Source organism: Vombatus ursinus, unplaced genomic scaffold (assembly GCF_900497805.2).
Source record: "Vombatus ursinus unplaced genomic scaffold, bare-nosed wombat genome assembly UNPS02000582.1, whole genome shotgun sequence".
NCBI classification, from domain to species: Eukaryota; Metazoa; Chordata; class Mammalia; order Diprotodontia; family Vombatidae; genus Vombatus; species Vombatus ursinus.
Genome location: NW_020940360.1, coordinates 12,087,708 through 12,101,005, shown reverse-complemented (window position 1 = coordinate 12,101,005; position 13,298 = coordinate 12,087,708). Strand labels below are relative to the sequence as shown.

Here is a 13,298-nt window from a genome sequence, read left to right as displayed (position 1 = left end):
AGCCATTAGACAGGGAGAGATTGAAGATAAGTGAAAGAGTAGGGATGATAGAGGGGGTGATCTACTGAGAAGGGATGGAATGGGATTGGTTGTCAATGTAGGGATTTACCTTGGCAAGGAGAAGGGCTGCCTTGTTACGTAAAACACGGTAAAGGTGGAGTTAGTGATGAGAAGGCATCTGGGAGATGTAAGTTGAGGAGGAGGGGAGAAGAAGAAGATCTTGTTGAATGACCATATTTTTTTCAGTGAAACATGAGGCAAGGTTCTTAGCTGAGAGGGTGCAGGAAGGAGAAGATTAGGAGGTTTTGAGGAGATATGAAAAAGTTTGGAAAACCTGCTGTGGGATAGCGAGGCAGTTATGGAGTTGTAAAAAGATTGCCTTGCTGCAAAGAGGGTCAAATTGAGATTATATAACAAGTTTGTAGTGTATCTAATCAGTGTGGTTTTGTGATTTTCTCTTGCTTCATTCAGCAGCATGTGAGTAGAAGTAAAGGCAACAAATACTGGGAGTAATCCAGGGCTGAGGCAGACAATGATTAGTAATATGGTAAGAGGAGAGATTCAAGAGAAGATGACAGTGTAGAGTTGAACTGGGTCACTAAGGAGTCAAGATACAGAAGGGAAGAGAATGTAGCCAGTGCAAAGGTATTGGCCTGGGAAGTAACTGAGAGGTTAAGGTATTTGGATGCACAGTGAGAAGGAAGAATAGGGTTTCTATTTTGCAAGGTATGAAGTGTGGTGGAATGGTAACAGATTGTTAATGATCAGATAAGGGAATTTCAATTTATAAACATGGGAATGGAGCATTTGTGGGTGATAACAAGATCAAGAGTGTAATGATCCATATGTATAGTTGAGATGAGTTGGGGGAGCAGGTCATGGAAAATGATCAAGTTGTGAAATTGGGAGGTAAGGGTGTTTGGGGGAGTGTTAATATGTGTTTTAGTCCCCTGAATTTAAGGGCAGGAGTTGAGGAAGAAAGACCATGAGTTGGGCACTGAACTCATTAAGGAAAGAAGATGAGTGTCCTGGAGTTCAGTAGAGAACAGCTATTAGAATTTTGACTGGGTGATAGGTATAGATTGAACCTCAAAGAGGAAGTTATTGAATGATGGAGGTGAGGGGAGAGTCTGACAGTGGCCAATGGGACCCTGGAGTACTCTAACTTCCCCACCTCCACAAGAGAGTGTGCAGTTCCTTGATTATTTGTTTCTTTCTGGACATATATGATTTTTATAGTGGATGTCTGGTATCCCTTGAGAAAAGTTAAAGTTTAAAGTATAAAAAAGCCCCCTAATTTGTAATTATCTTCATATTTTTCTTGGATTTTCTGGTGTGTATGCGGAGAGTGTGTGTGTGTGTGCGCGTGTGCGCGCAAAGAAGAAAGAAAGCGAGAGATCACAGAATGACAGAATTTGAGTTGGAAGGGATCCCAGCAGCTATGTAGTCCGAATCATAATCCAAAAAGAATTCAGTTCCCATTAGATGAAACCTGGAAAGTGTCATCTAACCTCTGCTTGAAGACTTCCAAAGTGAGAGAAACTACTCCCTCCTGAGGCAGCCCATTCCATTATGGATAGTTTGAATTGTTAGAAAGTTTTTAATAACATCAAGGCTAAATTTGCTAGTGTTTTAGGTCTATTCTTCTGTTTCTTTTATGAAGGCTATAGACTTCTAGAGATAAGAAAGGTTTCATTTATAAAGGCTTTGGTAGAATTCTGTATTTCCCTGGCAGGTAGATATCATGGTATAGTAGAAAACATGTTGCATTTGGAGCTAGAGCTGGGTTCAAATTTCAGTTCTTCCACTTACAACCTTGGTCAAGTAAGTTTACCTCCAAGCCTCAGTCTCTTTATCTATAAGATCATAAAATTTGTTAGATGACCTCTACGCTCTAAATCAGTATTTCTTAACCTTTTTTTGTGTCACAGTCTTCTTTGTCAGTCTAGTGAAACCTTTGGACCCCTTTTCAGAATAATGTTTTTCAGTACGTAAAATACATAGGATTAGAAAGGAGACCAAATATTATATGATATAGTTTTAAAAATATTTTTTAGAAGTTCATGTTTTAAGAACTCCTGCTCTAAATCTAGTTTCTGTAAGCCCTGTTTATCTTTTCTACTTCTCAGAGGATTTTAACCCAATACCCAATTCTGCTCTATCTTTATAAGTTCCCAGATGAGACCAAGACAGAAAACTCTGGGGATTGCCATTATTAAGCAAATAATTACTATGAATTTTGCATCAATACAACACAGACACACAGACACACACAGTGTATGTGTGTGTGTGTGTATATATATATATACACACACATATATATGTAAAACATCTGTATACATAATAACTGTAACAAGTATAACTATATTTTTCAAATAATTCAGAGAGCTGGGATTTCATTGGTGTTTGTACTCCCTCTAATGGAACAGATCACAATTTCCCAAGTGATGGTTATACAGAATTGTGGCTGAAAAATTTATCATCTTGTGGCTAAGCTCGTGATGAGCCTGTCTGAACATAACCAGATTGATCCTTGGACAACAGATGTGAAGTTCATTGAACGGTTTTATATTTAAAGCCTTTGCTCCTTGGTGTAGGACTTACTGAAGCTTTTCCTATACTAGTATAGCGTTTAGGATCTCAGGGTGACCTCATCATGATGAGACATTGAAGTATTGTAGTGGAAGAGAAGAGTGTATGTAATATGATACACTATTTTATATAATATTATATATGTATATATGTATATGAGTGTAACACATGGTTATATTGCAAAATAATAAACAAAAATGATGAATAAATTTTAGTTCCAATTAATAAGATCTTGTGCTATTTTTCATAGATTCTTTTACAGATTTAGTTGTAATGTACACACCTTTAAACTTAGTTTATATTATGATATTTTTGCATTTTCATAATTCTGAAAAGATAAGCTTGACTGTGGAATATTTGTTATATTTTCATATTAAATTTATAAAATGTAAGCCTGTCTTCATATATTTTCCTTAGCATACAAAAAAATCAGAAGATTATTGGCTCGTGGGATCTTATGCCACCAGCTTTCTTTCCTGGTAGATATTATTGCATTAATTTAACTTTATCTCTTTTGACAAATTAAAATGTCCTAGATTGAATCAAGCAGAAGGCATAATAGCCTAACCATTTATATAAAAGTTAATACTGAATGGAATTGTACTGCTAGAGTAGTAGATGAACTAAATTTTAATTGTTAAATCAATAATAAAGAAAATGTCTCAGACCATTTTATGGGTTTTTTTTTTTGGTAGCCTATGCCATTCAAATCAATATTTTAATTAAATAATAAAAACAGTATTCTGAAGAACTGAGAAAAGGGAGACTAAGTATATCAAGAAAGGAAGAATTAAGAAACTGAAATATGGTTATCAAATAAGTAGATTTTTAGAAGTCTAGTGTTAAATGAAAAAAAAAATTAGTATTTTGGATACTAACTAGTATATGTGCTATTAGATTCCAAAAAGGTAGATGAATTCTTAGGCTGTTAATGGGCTCAGTTAGATCTGGTAGAATGTTTAACTGGTGAAGTTTAAAATTGTTAAAAATATATATATTTTTTTGCTTCACATTTACAGCATGGATTAAACTTTTTTTTTTTGGTGTAATAGACAAATAGGAACATCTTATTAAAAGTGACGGCTACAATAGTCAGCACAAATGAATAATTCAATAAGTGGATATTATTGTACAGTTACTCTGGGAAGAAATTTTTGGCTTAGTTTGTTACTATTTTATGTCTTAAAGGTTGATTTCATCCTATTCTAGACAGAAAATGGACAAGTATCAGAGCTGTATTAATTTATCAAAATAATGGCAATTGTTTGGATTTCTAAACTACTCTGATTCCTCCTAAAAGGTTTCTTGATACATTTACAAAATGAGAAAGCATCCTATTTAAAAAAAAATTTTTTTTGTGTAGATTTCTTTTCATCTCAGAGTTGAAGAAGATTTTTTCCTCAATAACTTTGCCCTATATAGGGTGGAAATTAAAGGTAGAAAGTCTTCCTAGAAAATGTTTGGCAATCTAGTATTTCAAGGACTTTGACAAATGACCTTATTTTAACTTTTCATCATGTTGTAAGGATAGATATGACACAAAGTTCTAAGATACCAAAGAAAGACTACAAACAATGCCTGTTATTCTAACTTCAATGTTTATTGTTTTTGTAAAATTTAAAGTAGAAGCAGTAGACATAGAGAGATTGTCTACTGACATCTGCTTTTAATAAGTTTTATACTAAAATTGATTAAAGTGATAAACACTTATTTAAAAAAGTATTTACTGTCAGAAAAAGGTACAAATGATACAGTGGGATGCCTACTACACTTATATCCTTCATAAAAACAGTACTAATGAATTCAGTATATTTAGTATCTTTCATTTCCAGTTTTAATATTCTGCAATTTACAGAAGGTTTTGGGTTGAATATTGACCACTTTCATATCCATTGAGCCTAATTAAATATATTTGATTTAAAGAATGACAACTGGTGAGTTTAGGAAAAGAGGGAGTTGGGAAATTAAAATCAAGGGTGACTAATTTTCAAAGGTTCAGGTTCAATATAAATGCTCAGTTGGGATTACAAAGCCTCCCATAACTTGGGAGCTGCACTGACTCTTTATTAGTCTGAGTATCAGTAATAGTTTTGTACTGAAGCTTCTTTCTATACCAGAATTCCTTTCCTTTTTATCCTTATTTTATTGATTAGGAAGGGAAGAAAAGCTCCATTGTTAGAGGAAGGAGCCTCACTCCCTTTCCCTCCATTGGAACTCTTGTTTTTGTGCTTACTGCATTCCTTAAAAATGCACTCACCCCCTGCAAAAAAAAGAAAAGAAAAGAAAAAAAAAAGAAAAGCTTTCAGAGACTAGATTATTCAGCAGTTTTCATTCAGAATTCTAGACAGCCTTCTGTACTGGATTCAGGAAAAGCAGCAGAATTTAAAAGTTACAAATACATATTTTGTGTGTTGAAGATAAGAGGCAAAATTAATGGTAGGAAAGTGTCATTCTTGGCTAGATGAGTTTGATGAAATTGAGCTTTACGTTCATAAATGTCTTAATGGGGAAGGAAGTAACATGAGGAGGAATATGAAGAATTAATGAATAGAAACTATGTCACTGTAGTTGATAGTGTGTGAGAGATGACTTGTAAAATATGAATATGTACATATATTTTGGTGTTTTTAAGACTTAATGATATATGCACTTTAAATATGCATGTAAGTGTAATCAATGCATTATAAATTTTAAATACAGGTAAGCAGATTTGAACATTGTGTATCTAAATCCTTGAGAAATGTAGCTAACAAATTGAATAATTAGGAATTAAGAAGTTCAGTGACATAATAAAAATTATAAAGTGTAACTTAAAAGATTGTCGTTCTGTAGATTATTACCTAATAGAGTAGACTTTAAAATATTTAATAGGGTGGTCAGTAGTAATTAAAGTTAGTAAATTAGACTATCATAAATATGTTAATAGTGGGGGGAGGGATATTTTAAACATATTAGGATCTTGTAGTCTTTCACTTAATTGTGTCAGGGATAAAGATGGGGATTATTGCTTGCTAAAGCCTGCATGTTCCCGTCTAATACTCTTATCAAAGATGATACATTCAATGTATATGTAGCTTATTTTCATAAAAATCTTGTGTAGTTGGGAAAGTTGGCATATAGGTCAGTACTTGTTGGTGTTCTTTCATTTACCTGTTTTGGGTTGTAATAATAATGCCTGTATTTGCTTTTTCAATGCCTTTAAGATTTTACTTTCTTTCAGATACTTGAGAATTGATCCCTTAAAACCCTCACAATTGTGTTACCTCTAGCTTGAACCTCCTCTTTTTACATTGGGTCTAGTCCAGCCGTATTTCCCACGTTATTTCCCTTTGGTGCCATTTTTACCTCCTCTACAAGTATATCCAGTTCTTTTACATTTCTTTTTTTTAACAATATTATGTATTGCCAAATGTGTATATTACTGTCAGGAGATGTAACTCTGAGTCCAAATGAAAAAGGTAAGCATATCTGTCATATGATCCAATTTGCAGGTGAAATCATATGCAAAGTATTATTCTAAGTGCTGGGGATACAGATAGAAAAGTAAGACAGTACCTGTTATGAGAGGGCTCACATTTTAATTGGAGAAGACATATATAGGAGAATTCAGCTGTAGATGGCTGGATAGAAGGACCTGGTGGCCGTTAGGGGGTAGTGTCAGGGCAGAAGGCAGTGCCTGGGGGAGTCTAGGAGCACAGCAACAGAGCAGATGACCAGGCCTGGTAGCAAGACCTGGTAATCTTCCATTGTACTGGAAGAAATGTAATTGGTGACCGACTCTGTGTTCATCTAAGCAATATGAGTGGCTGTGTTTGCCTCTGAGGCAGGAACCTCGGAGGGCCTTGAGGGGCTTGGGCCAATTATCTTTGAGAAAGGAAGATTCTGCTGGGATCTGAACAAGATGCAGGCTGGGTCTTTGGGGAAGCACCTCTATAGCACCCTTATTCTGCTGTCTGCTACCTGGACCCAGGTGGATCAAGACAGGCTGGGGCCGTAGTAAGGAAAGGATCCTGTGCTAGACCGATTGATTCTGCCCACTAGTGTTTGGTGGTGGAATCTGGGTGGGTGAGGGTTGGACTGGGGCAGTTGGGGGGAAGGGCCCCAGATCTGGTTGGTTCTACCCTCTAGGACCCAGTGGTGGAATATGGGATATTTAACCACTCAAAAGAGTTTGTCCTAACCTCTTTCTTTCTGTTTCTTTCTGTCTATCTTTATAGCTTTCTTTTTGTGTCTGTTTGTCTCTTTTTCTTTCTTTCTCTAGGGTTTTCCAAAAGGCTTAGCGTAGTTTAAGCTTGAACTGTGGGTAACACAGTTGTTTAAGGTTAAACTGTACTAGACTTTTGTGATACTCTCTGTATTATTTACACACACACACACACACACACACATACACACACACACACACATATTCTCATCTACCCATCCATCCTTGGAGTGACAGTACAAATATAAAATGAGTTGGACCTAGAATTGAAAAAGTAGATGAGAATGGACTGGATTCTTTGGGAAATTGCAAAGTACTTTCAATGATTTGAAACTTTTCCCCGAAACAAGTTACGTATTATTTATTAAGTACTTATCATGTGTTGATATTGTGCTTAGTGCTGGGAATTCAAATACAAGCAAAAAGAAAGACATCCCCTGTCCTTAAGGATCTTACATTCTAGAGAGTGGAAGATAACACATAAAAGGAAGCTAAAAAGGGATGGGCAAGGGGAGAGATGAAAGTACTCATGCTCAGGTTCAAAGGCCTGGCTTTTTTATATCAGTATACTATACTTGTGGTTGTGTAGTGGCTATGAGTCATGGAACAATACAATCTCTGAAGATATAAAAATGAGTATTACTCATAGGTCAGTGGAGAGGTACACAATGATAGTGAGTATTCTACAACACCTCATGAACAAGGAAATATGAGGATGATTTATGAAGTAAGGATGTCAACACAGAAATGTATGAGCAAAAATAGAAGATGGTTTGGTCACATAGTTAAAAGTGAGGGATAGTAGATAGACATCTCATGTGTTTCAGGCTCATGATGTTGAGAGAACAAGACCCCATTATACTGAGTGAACCCTATGGTGAGTTTAGGGATTGCATGGATAGGAATTGCACTGGATAGGCAGGAATGGGGACCTATTGCAATCTGTATCAATAGAAAAAATATATCAGTTAACACTATGGATCTGTTTGAGTAATTGAGAACTGAAAAGAAATGAAGTGATTGTAGTCTAGGTCAAGGGTTCTTAACCTGGTCCTTGAAGTTATCAGGGGAAAAAATATCTTTATTTTCACTAAACCCTAATGGAAATTTAGCATTTCTTTCACTTAATAACATAGGCAACAAACATTATTCTGAGAAGGGGTCTGTTGGGTTCACCAGACAGCCAACAGGCCTGGTTCATGATGCAAACACGATTAAGAAACTGGTGATTTTAGATAATGTTTGGAAGTACAGACAGTATGGCAAAATGAATAGAATTCTGGGTTTGGTGTCAGGATGATCTTTCTCTGAAACTTAATAGCTATGAGACCCGCATTAAGTCATCATTTCAGGTATGCCCCTTTTGTGTGAGAATACTCCAGGGATCTGTCCTGGGCCATTTTCTCTTTTCTTAAGAAGATTTTGGTCATCTTTTGGTGATCTAATCAATTCCCATGGGTTCAATATGCATAGAATGCAGATGACTCCCAAATCTGCATTTTCTAACCCTATTTCCTAAGCCCAGTCCTTCCTCACCAGCTGCCTGCTGGGCATCTCCACCTGGATTTCCCAGTTATCTCACTTTCATTGTGTCCAAATGGAACTTATTATTCCTACTTCTCTTCCAGACTTCCTATTTCTGTTGAGGATACTATCATCTTTTCTGAATCATCTTTAATTCCTCACTTGCCCTCAATATATCCAGTCAATTCTCACGTATTGTTGTTTCTGCCTCCACGACATCTTTCTGATATAGGATGATCCCTTCTCCTCCACTCAGGCCTACTACCCTAGTTTATGCCTTCATCATCTCTCTTCTGGACTATTACAGTAGCCTGTTAATTAGTCTCCCTGTCTCTGTCTCTCTCCTTTACAATCTGTCTTCCACACAGCTGTCAAATTGATTTTCCTCGGCGAAGGCTGAGCATATTGATATATTTTCCTGCTTGAGAGCTTCAGTGACTACTTATTGCTGCCAGAATAAAACTCCATTACTTGCCATTTGAAGCTTTTCACAATCTGTCTCTTATCTTTTTATATTGATTTCATTCTATGCTTTCTCATGTATTCTACATTCCAGCAAAGTAGTTTACTTGATGTTTTTCCTATGCAACATTCTAGGTGTCATCTCCTTTCATCTCATTCCTTTGTACAGGCTGTTTCCCCCCTACCTGGAATGCTTTCCCTCTACGCCTTTGCCTTTTGGAATTCATAGTTTCCTACAAGACTTAGCTCTAGTACCTCTTTCTAAACCTTTACTAATCTGGTTTTTAGTGTACTGTTCGCCCATATCCAAATTATCTTGACTTTATTCTATATGTATTTTGTATTTACTTGCTTATGTACATATTGTTTTCCATCAGTGCAATATAAGTTCCTTGAGAGCAGGAACTGTTTTGTTTTTGTCTTTGTATCTCTGTCCTTACATGGTACCTAGCACAGAGAAGGTAATCCAGAAGAAGGAACTGTGTAGTTTTTAGAGATGAAATTCTGTTTTGCTGTTAATATTTTTTCTAGAATTTTGTGCAAGATTCTTTGGTGTTCTGTTGGCCTGTGTTTGTGCTTTATTCTTGTTTCTCCAAATTGCATATTGAAAATTTCTAAGAACATTAGAAGTAGAAACAGACAATTCTATTATGTTCTTATTAAATTCTTTTACAAATTGCTCATATAGTACTTTTCTTTGGAAATTACTTGAGTGTGGAAGTTTTTTGTGCATTTGACCTATCAGGCCCATGTTAGAGCATACTCAGATCCTTCAGATAAGTCAAATGTCTAGGAATAGAAAAACGATGTATGCAAGTCAAGTAATTGGGTACCCTTCTTGTTGGAGAAATACAAGGAGTATGGCATCCCTCTGTGATCAGTCCTAGGACCAATCTTATTTGATGTCTTTATGAGTAACCTGGAGGAGGAAGATATTTGTATTTTATTAATCTGTTTTGTATGTGAATGAAAACAGAGATGAAAAAGCATTAAGTGCTTATTGTGTGCCAGGCACTATGCTAAGTATTCAGGATACAAACACAAAAAGCTACACAGTTTGCTCTTCAGAAACTCATATTCTAGTAGAAAAAGCACATAAAGAGGAACTGGAAAACCAAGGAAGGTTTTTATCAGCTGTTGGACACTTGTTTGCATTTTCTGGTGACTGATGATTATCCCCTAGCAAGTATCACAAGAAAGAATTTCTCACTAAGCTTAATGTCAGCGGGCATGTTATTTTTTGCAAATTATTTTGTGTATTATTTTATCAGAAAGCTTTTGAAATTTATTTTATTATATCTTAGGGCCAACATTTTCCCCATGGAAAAATTTTTTATTTTTTATAGTGGAACTTCAGGAAGAGAAAAATGGGACTTAATAGGTAGATTATTACATTTATAATTCTTCAAGAATATGTTTAGTAAATAAGTTGAGGAAGGTTTCAGATATAGTCTGGAGAAAGAAATAAGAAATCCCTTTACCTAGCGATACCACTTCTAGGGCTGTATCCCAAAGAGATCATAAAAATGAGAAAAAGACTCACATGTACAAAAACATTTATAGCAGCTCTTTTTGTGGTGGCCAAGAATTGGAAATTGAGGGGATGCCCATCAATTGGGGAATGTCCGAACAAGTTGTGGTATATCAATGTAGTGGAATACTATTGTGCTATAAAAATTGATGAGCAGGTGGACTTCAAAAAAACTTGGAAGGATATATATGAACTGATGCGGAGTGAAGTGAGCAGAACCAGGAGAACATTGTACACAGTAACAGCCACATTGTGTGATGACTGGCTTTGTTAGATTTAGTTCTTGTCAGCAGTCTAAGACAACTCCAAAAAACTCATGATGGAAAATGCTATCCCCATCCAGACAAAGAACTGTGGAGTCTGAATGCACATCCAAGCATACTATTTTGTTTTGTTTTGTTTTGTTTTGTTTTGTTTCTTTCTCGTGGTTCCTCCCATTCATTCTAATGGCTTAAGTTGGGCTAATTACTGACTTAGATTGTAATTACTGTAACTTAGATTGAAAGAACTTAGCCAACTCTCTAACTGCCCAAGTAAGGTATTCTGATATTAAGCTAAGCTTTTGTAGTAAAACCTGTGTGTGTGTGTGTGTGTGTGTGTGTGTGTGTGTGTGTCTGTGTGTGTGTGTGTGTGTATATAAGTAGATTAATGAAAAGGTATGCCTAGCATTCCCCAATTAGATAAATGCTCAAAGGATATGAACAAGCAGTTCCTAAAGGAAATTTATTGCCCACACCAAAAAATACTCATGTGAGCCCTAGTTAGCTTCTCTCTGCTGCACGTGCTCCAAATCACTAAGTTGTGAAATGAAAATTAAAACAATTCTGAGGAAAAAGACAAATTTTAGAGGAGATACAGGAAATGAGGCACACTAATGCACTGTTAATGTTGGTTTTTAATATCCTTTGAAATTCAGCAAAACCTGTTTTTCATATTTTTAAAATGTTCCTTCAAAACAGGAAAAGCATTGTCTTTATGTGTGTGTGTGTGTGTGTGTGTGTGTGTAAATTAAAATGAGTACAGGGGGTAGCAGTGATTCCAGTTTTGCCACCCGAAGTCTTCCTGTACACACTAAAGAACATTGCCACAGCAGTATTTAAAAATTCACCATCTATCAGAGATTAAGTAGGTGCAAAGTCCTCTAGAAAAGACATTAACGTACCATTACAGCTGAATGTACTCCTTCATTGCACAGCCTAATCCAATTTCTGTCAGTTCTTCCTTCCCTTTCCCCCCCTGTTCCCCAAAATGACTTTAGGGTATACTGCAGCTGCTAAAAGGTCTTTGTTTTGCTTGGTTCTCTTTTTGTTAGGTCTAAGATTGATGACATCTCCACCATTAAGTGTGCTAGAATTCTGGCCAGAGTGACTTCTACCAGCTGTGTTAGAGACACCAATTTTATTACTACTTGTATGCATTAATTCTGGGTCTTCAGCTATTTGCTGTATGAGTTTCTGAAGATCTTTTTCTGCTAAATATTTAAAAACTTCATTACATTTAGGTTCTCTTTCACTGAAGCTCTATAGAATCTTAACTTTAATTTTTTTGCTAATGCCTCAGCTTCTTCATTCTTTATACAAGAATCATCCAAGAGGTCAGTCTTGTTCTGTACAAGTACTGTTGAGATATCACCAACTTCAGTTACTACTTTCTCTCTCCAACTGGAAATTTATTCAAAAGATTCCATCTATAGTAGAAAACACAAGTATACAAGCTTGGGCTCCTCGGTGTAAGCCTTTGTTATTGCATCAAACTCTTCTTAACCTGCTGTATCCCATAACATTAGCCTGACATTAACTTGGATTTGTCTCTCCAAAAAATCAACTCCAATTGTTTTCTTGTAGTCTTTTGTAAAAATGCCTTTGCATTATCGTTGAATCATACTTGATTTCCCAACAGCTCCATTCCCAGCAACCACCACCTTGATGGCCACTTCCACATCCTCTTCCAACATTCTGAGTTGAAGATAAATTTTTGTATCAACACTAATTTCAGATACTTAGATTTTTTCTCTCAAATTTTTGTATACATTGTATCCCCCCAGTAGAATGAAGGCTCTTTGAGGACAGGGACTGTTTCATTGTTTGTCTTTGTCTCCCCAGCACCTAGTACAGTGCCTTGCAAATTGTTGGTGCTTAATAAATGTCAGTTGAATTGAACTGAAATATCACTGCTCCAAGCCTTGGGAAGGTGAACAGAGATGTTCAGGGGCTGCTGCAGCTGCGGCAGTGGGAGCAGGAGAGCCTCCTCCTCGCCATCAGCAAGCCTGCCCAGATGCCCCACTGTTAATGTTGGGAGAGCTATGATTTAGTCTACTAGCCACTATGGAAAACATTTGGGGATTGTGCTCTGAAAGTTACTAAACCATGCACACTACACTAGGTCTGTATCCCCAAAAGAGGAAATGGACCCATATGTACAAAAAGATGGTACTCTTTTTGTCATTGCAAAGAGTTGAAAGCTAAGGAGCTGCTCATTAATTAGGGATTAGCTGAATGAATTATGGTATATTATGCTGTAAGAAATGCTGAAAAGTATGTATGAAATGATGCAGAGTAAACCAGAACAATATATACAATAAAAAAAATTGTAAAGACAAACAACTTTAAAATACTTAAGAATTCTGATCCATGAAATGAATAGCATGATTCCTGAGGATTGAGGATGAAGCATGCCTCCCAGCTCCTGAACTTTGTAATGAATTCAAGATATAGAATGAGGTATATGTTCTTTGTTTTTGTTCTGGACCTATGATTTCATTGATCGTATAGGAACTCCCTTTACATGTTCAAATTAGCCACAGGTCAGTAATTTGTAGTCTTATAATGCTGCCTGAAGCACTGAGAGTTTAAGTAACTTGCCCAAGGTCATACTTCAGTGTAGTATTTGAGGTAAGATTTGAATCTAGATTTTCTAGCTCATGCTTCCTCTCATCCTTACACACACACACACACACACACACACACACACACACACACACACACA

The 13,298-nt window shown here is 36.2% G+C and overlaps 1 protein-coding gene and 1 pseudogene across 1 annotated transcript in view; one reads left to right on the top strand and one right to left on the bottom strand.

The window, feature by feature from the left end:
• Positions 1-13,298, top strand: part of RNGTT (RNA guanylyltransferase and 5'-phosphatase) — a 337,641-nt gene that overhangs the window by 47,914 nt on the left and 276,429 nt on the right. The gene's annotated exons all lie outside the window — the stretch shown is intronic.
• Positions 11,568-12,410, bottom strand: LOC114038711 (annotated as a pseudogene).